The sequence below is a fragment of the Nematolebias whitei genome, chromosome 24 (genome assembly GCF_014905685.2).
Source record: "Nematolebias whitei isolate Nwh7 chromosome 24, NemWhi1, whole genome shotgun sequence".
Taxonomy (NCBI): domain Eukaryota; kingdom Metazoa; phylum Chordata; class Actinopteri; order Cyprinodontiformes; family Rivulidae; genus Nematolebias; species Nematolebias whitei.
In genome coordinates this window covers 283,830-293,403 of record NC_056521.1, presented here as the reverse complement: position 1 = coordinate 293,403, position 9,574 = coordinate 283,830, and the positions used below count along the sequence as shown (strand labels likewise).

The 9,574-nt window shown below is 44.6% G+C and overlaps 1 pseudogene; it reads right to left on the bottom strand.

Moving 5' to 3' along the window:
- Nucleotides 1-8,035: 8,035 nt before the first annotated feature.
- LOC119429177 lies at nt 8,036-9,083 on the bottom strand (annotated as a pseudogene).
- Nucleotides 9,084-9,574: the final 491 nt, after the last annotated feature.

Below are 9,574 nucleotides of genomic sequence, written 5' to 3'. Positions count from 1 at the left end.
AGCAGCACAGAATCACCGGTATCTGTGAATCTGAAGATGTCGTTAAAGACCTTCAGCAGGGCAGTTTCAGTGCTGTGGAGAGGTTTAAAGCCAGATTGGAAAAGCTCTAAGATGGCGTGACCCTCCAGGAAGCACTTCAACTGGGACTCGACTATTTTCTCCAGTACTTTAGAAACAAATGGGAGTTTGGAGACAGGCCGGAAGTTGGAAACGACTGAGGGGTCAAGGTTTGGTTTTTTCAGGAGAGGCTGGACAGCAGCATGTTTAAAGGATTTTGGCACCACACCAGTGGATAAACTACTGTTTACTATATCAAGAATGGACGGACCTAGAGTTGGAAACACCTCCTTTAGTAGTCGAGGGGGGACCACATCAAAGGGGGAGCCAGAAGGTTTCAAGCTGCACATGACCTGCTCTAGAGAAGATAGAGTGATGGGTTCAAAATGGTCAAAAGGAGCTACAGGTTGAGGTGGGATGGATGGGTCATGAGTTGGAGGGGAAATGAGAGCCCTGGTGGTCGCAATTTTTTCCACAAAGAAATGTAAGAAGTTGTCGCACAGCTCAGTCGAGGCTTCCATAGGTGATGGTTCAGGTTCAGTGAGGTGGAGAACAGAGTTTAGGGTGGAGAAGAGGACACGTGGGTTGTGAGAGTTTGAGGTAATTATATCAGAGAAGAATTTGGATTTAGCAGCTTTTACTGTTTTCTGATAACGGCGCCAACTCTCTTTAAGTATCTGGAAAGAGACCTGCAGCCTGTCTTTCCTCCACTTTCGCTCCGCCCTCCTACATTGCTGCCTAACGGCCTTGGTGACGTCACTCAGCCAAGGTTCTGCTCTGAGTTTTGATTTTTTTGGTTTTAACAGGTGCAACATGATCCAGAGTCTTTAAGCAGACAGAGTTGAACTGGGATGTCAGCTCCTCAGTGGTGGTGAGAAACACTGGGGGCTGAATGATCATTTCAGAGTTATAAACATCTGTGAAACGTGCAGCAATGAAGTGGTTAATGGTCCGAGTGCGACGTGCAGGAATGCACGACTTAGGAGTTAGTTGGGGGAGGGTGAACTCAAACTGGACTGGCATGTGGTCTGAAAAAACATTATCACCAATAACAAGATTATTAACAGTCACATCATGAGTTAAAACAAGGTCCAGTGTATGTCCACACTCTTGGGTGGGACCGTTTACATGCTGCGTTAAATTAAATGAGTCCAATAGATCTAAAAAGTCCTTAACCAAGGGCTTCTCAGGACAGCACACGTGCAAATTAAAGTCCCCAATAATGAAAACATGCTCATATTTTGGTGTGATTTCAGCCAAGAAGTCAGAAAACTCATTTATGAAATCCTTAGATGGAGGTGGGCGGTAGACGAGTGCAAATAACGTCGCAGGTGAATGTCCGAGTTCAAAGATGCTCAGCTCAAAGACGCTCAGTTCAAAGACGCTCAGCTCAAAGCTGGAGCGGGAAACTGGGATAGGCAGTTGTTTACAGTCAAAAGTTGATTTGAATATTGTTAATAATCCACCACCGCGCCGGCCTGATGGCTGTGGGGCGTTAAAACACAGACAGTTCGGTGCCAGTAATTCCGTCAATGCGCTGGACTCACCTGGAGACAGCCAAGTCTCTGTGATGCACAGAAAGTCCAAATCGTGCTCTTGAAAGTAATCCCTGAGGATAAAAGTTTTGTTGGTAACAGATCTTGCGTTGACCAAACACATCCGGATATTGTCTTAAGTGGAGCCAGCAGTGGTGGAGTTAGCGCGCGCTAATGGCTGCAGGTTTTCAATAACAGCCCCTCCAGGTCGGTCCGAGCTGCGCACCGGCTGACAACTCCCGCTGGTTACCTGGTCCGGGCACACAGGAAGCTGGTGATGGAAACCATGACCACCAGCTGGAGAGGAAGATGCAGCGCGCAGAGCTTTAATCTTCATCAGCTGACCAGCACGTTTTCCCCGGCGTCTGAAGCGATATCTCTGGGCAGGGAGGTGAGGAGCGCAGCGGAGGTAAGCTGGCACATCCGCCAGCAGGGGGGGAGGAGGGGGGGGTCCAGAGGTACGCTCATATTGTTCCAAATAAGCGACTTCAGTGCCAGAAAAACGAAGATCCAAAAGTTGTTGTCTGTCATACACCAGCAGAGAGTTGATGTCACAGATGAGAAATGCAAAAAACAAAAATAATCCGAACACCATCAGCAGAGGTGGATTGCAAGCCATGTACACGGGGCCCATCTTACCGGAAGTAACAGAACAAGTGTCCAGGTGTCGTTGATTCAGATGGTTAGGTTAATAGCTTGTTTAGAGAACCTTTTCATGATATGCTAATTTTTTGGGACAGGCATTTTGGGTTTTCATGAGCTGTATGCCATAATCATCAGTATTAAAACAATTAAAGAGCTGAAATATTTCAGTTGGTGTGCAATGAATCTGAAATATATGAAAGTTTCATTTTTATCATTACATTATGGAAAATAATGACCTTTATCACAATATGCTAATGTTTTGAGAAGGACCTGTAGACCTGTGCTTACAGCCCAACACGGTGCAGGACGACTGGAGTTTGATAGGGAACACTAATATTGGCAGATTCTCCATTGGCACTCTGAGCTCTTCACGGATGAAAGCAGGTTCACACTGAGTACATGTGACAGACGTGACAGAGTCTGGAGACACCGTGGAGAATCTGCAACATCCTCCAGCATGACCGGTTTGGTGGTGGGTCAGTCATGGTGTGGATGGCAGCACAGCCGTCCATGTGCCAGCCAGAGGTGCCCTGACTGAATCCAACTGAGCACATCTGGAACATCATGTTTCAGTCAATCCACCAAGGCCACATGGCACCACAGACTGTTCAGGAGCTAACTGAAGCTCTGATCCAGGTCTGGGAAGAGATCCCTCAGGAGAACATCCACCGTCTCATCAGGAGCATGTCCAGGTGTTGGGAGGTTCTTCAGGCACGTGGAGGCCACACACACTGAGCCTCATTTAGACTTGAGGAAGATTCACTGATGTTGAATCAGCCTGTCATGTTGTTTTCTACTTTCATATTGAGTATGAATCCAGATCCAGATCTCCATGGTGTCATAATTTACATTTACTTTGATCATTTTTGAGTTATTTTCTTCTCAGTCAATTCCACTGTGCTGATAATAAAGATTGTCCATGAGAACATTTAATTAATTCAGGTCTAGGATGTTATTTTAGTGTTCCCTTTAATTTTGTTAGCAGTATATATATATATATATATATATACTAAAATAAACTACTACTTATTACTTGTACTACTATTCCTACTTTGCGGTTTTTCAATTATTGTGGGGGCTGAGATTGGAACCCCCCATGGTAAACGAGGGACTACTGTACTTTCAAGGAGTTTCATTGCAATCTAGTCAATGGTTCAGGAGAGATTTTGCTAACAGACAAACAGTGTTGACTCCAACATTTAATACCAAGGCGTAAGCAAATATGTTGAGCACTGTGGTGGTAACTTGTCTGTGGTGGCCAACTTGAGTACGGCTGACTCCAAAAGTTAGTCAGCTGTAGATGAACATCAGTAATTACGCTCAGGACGTTTGATTCAGATGTGTCCATGAGATATTTTACTAACAGGTAAAATCAGTCCTCATCAACTGAAGGAAGTGAGGTCATGTTAATCAGTGATGCCATCTAGGGAGTTTCTGATGAAACTACAACACAGTGGTCAACATGTTTTCCAAAGGATTCAAGATTGAATAAAACGAGATTTAAAGATCTTGATCTGCACACTTCAGTTGTTAGACACAGCCGAAGGTTTCTGAATCTGGATCAAGTGCAGTAAAAGATCTGACCTGCTAAATGTCAGACCGGACTAATTTAGAACTAGTACGTGTATTTTCATAAAATTATTGAGAGCTTTGTTGAAAAGGGGGATAGAAGCTGAACTTTTAATGTTTGTTGAAATGTCTGAAGATAAGCAAGGAGACACACAAAGAGCAGGCGAAAAGGAAAGAACGAGCAAAGACACACCTGAAAGGATACATTTGCCTTAAACCTAGCGATCTTCAAACAGGTTTTATGAAAGAGTGTTCAGGTAAGAAGACATCAGTCATCGTAGCAAAGGGTCATAACTCAGGTAATAACCAAGGTCAGGATCTGTTTATGTTGTCTCGTGCTGTTTATTAAAATTTTGGCTTTAAGTTGACTCTGTTTTGTTTCTATTCGTTATTTTTCCCTGCACAAACCCCGTTCCTCAGCTCCTGCACACACCTGGCTCCTTGTCTCATTTAGCTCAGCTGTTTCCCATTGCCTCATTAACCCTGGTGCATGTTGTCAGCTGTCACTCATTCCTCAGCTGAGCGTTGTGTGTGCTTTACGCCGAGTCCAGTTCTCCTCCAAGGGTTGTTTTGGCACCACATCATCCTTTTTGGACCTCCTTAAATAAATCGTTCTGTTTTTAATTCATGCTCCTCGTGTCGGTCTGCATTCAGGGGTTCAAACCTCCGAAACGCGACGGATGAAATGCACAGCGTCGTAATACCGTCAGAAAATGCCTTAAAAAGGAGGGCTTGATGACAAAAAAGATGCTTAGAGATAAAATGCATGTGGAAACTGAGCAAGTGTTCTTCAAAAATTCTACCAAAGTAATAGATGTCATATCCTGAACTTTTGATTCCTGAAACAGCTGAAGTGTGTTGTTTTTTCCTTCACTCGCTCTCGTGCAAGGCGGATGTCTTTTCTCTCCCTCTCCCGTCCTCCTCCTCTTTTTATCTGTTCTGTCTGTATATCTGAGCTCCTATTACACATCTTCTGAAATGAAAACTACTGCCATGGATCTGGTCAGCTGGACTTTCAACGCAATCGACAAAATCTTTTCAACAGAGTGACAGGGTCCTGGAGAGCCCTCATGCCCCGCTGAGACTCACGCTGTAGGATACGTCACGGATCCGTGGGGAGTTTGGGAGCTGATGTGTCTTTACGTTTTGTATCAGGAGGATGCCGAAGAGGTTTACATAATTGGATTCATCATAGCAGGGTTTCTGCCTTTTCACATCGGTGGATTCCCATGTTATCGAGTTTTGAAGAGGACAGCGGCAGCAGTTTCAGCCATGGCAAAACTGCAGAGTCTGTGTGAAAGTTTGGTTCATGCGTCGAGTACTCAAAATCAGCTGATTTACGAGTAAAGCATAAGATTGAAGTGATTTGTGAGAATCGACGACCACCTGCGGCTTCTGGGACTCACCAGCATGTTGGGGACGACCTTGGAAGTGTGTGTGTGTGTGGGGGGGGGGGCTCATGACTCATGAGCACAGACCAAGGGAATACCCACAAATCTGACCATTTCGGGATTGAAAGTACCAGCAGAACTCAAGGCTGACGAGAAAAAAACAGGGTACCTGAAAAAAAAATCAACAATTGTGGCTTATCTGAATCTGACCCCACTGTCTGGCCTTGAAGAAGGCAGACTTGTCAAATTTCTCCTGGGATATGTGTAAACTAAGGAAAATCTTTGTCTATCGCAACCCCCCACCCCACCCCTGATAACTTCTGTGAATGCTTATCAGAACTGTGCTGGCTGACCAACATCTTATCAGGACTATCTGGAAGTGCTTCATGGACAAATCTCACCGTCTTGCCATCAAATGCACGTAATGCGTCTATAAATGTGCTGCTCGCAGAGTTGTTCATGTCTTGAATCGTGTCCTGATAAGGACATGGTATAAAGAGATCTTTTTTTGTAATGCCACTATCCTCATGGACTTTCCCCTTTTCTATCCAAAACCTATTCTGAAAAAGGATAAGGGTCCATGCTCTCAAGGAGCAGCAGCAACGTGCACTCCGCCCATCTTTCAGACGACTGTACCAACAGTCTCACTGTATCCCGGTACAATAATAAAGTTTACGCTGATTCTGAAGTAGTTACAAAAACTAAATGAAAACAGATGTAATCTGCAGCTGTGAAACGAGCACAGCAGCAGCTTCCGTCTGATGATTAGTGTTCGCTTAAAGAAGCTCAACGAGCTGAAGCAGGTCTCCAACACCACAGACATCAGCTGAAACAGAGGCTCAGAAAGCAAAGATCATCACAGAATGATGTCAGCTGGCTCTAAAATCACGTCCAAACAAAATGTGAAGGCCGTAAAAGAAGAAAACTGGAGACTGAAGACGACGTCAAAGAGAACGTCTGAAAACAGAAAATGAAGAAAACAAACGAGAGCGGAGGAAACTGGAGTCTTCAAACTACGAAAACGCCTTAAAGAAGAGATTTACAGACAGGAAACACAAATGAAGCCACCATCAACACCTACAGAGAGAACAAGATGACAAAGGACTAGGGAGAACCAGGTGGACTGTGGGGGACAGGATGGGGTCACGTCAGGCCCTGTATTAGTCAAATTTCTTAGAAAAACTAGACTGGACTTAAGTGCAAAATGTTGTGTCAAAGAGGCCATGCTGGGTCAGTTACCAAGCATCGGTCTCACTGTGAGCAAAGAGTAGGACTAAATCTGAAGCGTCTGTCTCCGAGCTCATTTACATTTTACTGACACAAAGCTGATCCTGGATGACAGAGAAGCCCAGACAAGGACCAGTCACTGAACTGGATTTCATATTCAAGAATATTCTCACAGAAATGTCGATAGAATCTTGTTTACATTCAACACAACAACATATTTATTGTTATGAAGAATGACTGAATGTCCTGATGCTCGATAATCCAGGTAGATGAATCTAACCAAGTGGAGTCAGGTCCTCTGGACATGAATCTTCTTGTTGAAACGTTTCATCTTTTATTCAAAAGACTTCCTCAGTCTGAGGTGCTGTATACAGCTCAGTCTCTTAAATAGCACCTTCTCAGAGTGGATCAACCAGTTTGCTGCTGACAACCAAAACCAGCTGATCACATGCTCAAGAAGGACCATCAGCCTAACAATGGATCATTAGCACCTGATGGCTGTTTACTGTTCACAGAGGGCTGAGTGATACTAGCAATCACAGCATTGTAAGAGGGGGACAGTTGAACCTGGAGGCTCCACCCCTGTTTAATGATGGACGGTTTCTTTTCACAAAGATGGCCTCCTTTACTCCTCTCTCAAACCATCGTTCCTCTCTGTCCAGGATGTGAACATCTTCATCCCTGAAAGAGTGACCTCTGTCCTGGAGATGAGTGTAGACCTCAGAGTCCTGGCCTGATGATGTTGATCTTCTGTGCTGGTCCATCCTTTTGGCCAGTGGCTGTTTAGTTTCCCCGATGTAAGACTGATCACCCTCCTGACACTGAACAACATACACAACATTGCTCTGTTTGTGCCGGGGGACTGGATCTTTGGGATGAACCAGTCTTTAATGTATTTTGGGGTTTAAAAGCCACTGGGACATTGTGTTTAGAAAATAAACGTCTCAGTTTCTCTGATACTCCCTCAACAAACGGAATGATCACTGGTCTGGGTCTATTAACCTTTATTTAACCAGGCAAATCCAGAGATCACAGATCTCTTTTGTAAAGGAGACCAGGGCCTGAAGTCAGCCTAACATGCAAGCTTTTGATCTGTGGGAGGAAACTGGAGTACCCGGAGAAAACCCACACAAGCACGAGAAGAACATGCAAACTCCACACAGAAAGACCCCAGGTCCAACCGGGGATTGAGCCCAGGACCTTCTTGCTGTGAGGCAACAGTGCTTTCACCTGATGGCTGGCTGGCGTTGATGGGGAAGTTATGTAAAGGTCATGGATGTTTTCACTTACTAATGTTAAATTAATATAGAACCATGTACGTGAAGTCAAGAGTCTTTTTGGTCTACTCAGAGAGAGAGGAGCCTGATAACTTCTGACACCTTCAACAACTGTGAGCTGTGAAGCAGAGGTTGTGTTGGCCTCGCCTGTCTGATAACAAGCTTTTCCCAACTCTGTCTGTGGGAAGACCTCACGACCGGAGCTTTGATTTACCATCGTTGTAAGCTTGTTTTCAATGCTGCACCCCTTGCAAGAAGTAAACCTGGGTTGAAGAAAATCTTCTTGGATCCTCTCTGTGTGGCTTATTTGATTAATGAGTTGATGATAGGATAATTAATTTGTCCAACAAGCGTCCTGTTCGGGGTTCTTCTCTGCTTTCAGGAAGGCCGGAGAAGACAGGGTGTCTGAAGGAGGTCTGGCAGAGGACTCGCTCTCAAATGACCTGTAAGAACTGAAGTACTGAGACTGCAGCATGATTAGTGTTGGTAAAAAACAAAAAGGTGAAAAATACTTGAACTCATGCTTGTTTTGATACATAATTCTTGTTCATATTGACACTGTACATGAAGTTGAAATGCGTACCTAAAATGGAAGCTTGCAAAGTGTTGTCTGCAGGTTGTCCCAGCCGGGGAGCTGTCATCTTCATCTTCATCACTGTCATTGCAGTTTTCCTGTGTTGGGTGGAGTGGGATGTTGTGCCTCTTAAATATTATACAAAATTGCACATGCCATTATTATACTCTTTTGGGGGAGTACTGAATTATACAGTGTAAAATATGGAATCTGCTCTTCCACTGGCCATTCCCCCTCTCTACCACACTTCTTGTAATACGGTGTACCTTAGGATATATCAGGACATATATATAATATATATATAGGAGATTATATATTAGGATCTCCTATTAGGGGTTTCATAAGGATAGGAATTAGGATAATTATAAAAGTATGATTGTACACAGCTTAAATAACTACCTGTTGTAATTGACTTCAGCATCTGTACCTGGTATAGAGAAGGGGTGAGCAGCCAACGATGTAAAGGGTATCCTTCATAGATGACATCCTGGCAACAAGACCTCTTTCAAAGAGTTGCTTCAGGCCATTTTCATTTAAAATCCATCATCATGGGTACAACATCTAATATATTGTATTCTGCATCAAACACAACTTGAGTGTTGATGCTGTGGTACCTGGTATGGCTTCCTGTCCACAAACATCCTCATTAATGCTGGGGGCAATGATCTTGATGTGAGTTGCACTGGATCGCACTGACGACTCCTGGAAAGCCAGATATCTGCATAAGCTTGGTTTGCTCCCGTTAGATGACACGGGGTGTTGCTTGCAAGTCGAAACAAGGTGCAATGTGCGGCACTTTAAGTACCATATTTGTTTCCATGACGACTCGGCTAATTGTTGGTTGGGATGGTTCCAAATCATAAGCAATACACTGCTGCATTTTTCCTGTGGCAAGGAAACGAACCATCATCACTACCTTTAATTAGGCTGAGATGGCGTTACTGCTTCTGTTACCGTTACCGTAGAGTGTGTTCCAACTACAGGGGGATCACGCTCTTAAGCCTCCCTGGTAAGGTCTATTTGGGGGTTCTGGAGAGGAGGGTCTGTCGGATAGTCGAACCTCGGATTCAGGAGGAGCAGTGCGGTTTTCGTCCTGGAACAATGGACCAGTTCTACACCCTCAGCAGGGTCCTGGAGGGTGCGTGGGAGTTTGCCCAACTGGTCTACATGTGCTTTGTGGACTTGGAGAAGGCGTTCGACCGTGTCCCTCAGGGAACCCTGTAGGGGGTACTCTGGGAGTATGGGGTACCAGGCCCTTTGATACGGGCTGTTAGGTCCCTGTATGACCGGTGTCAGAGC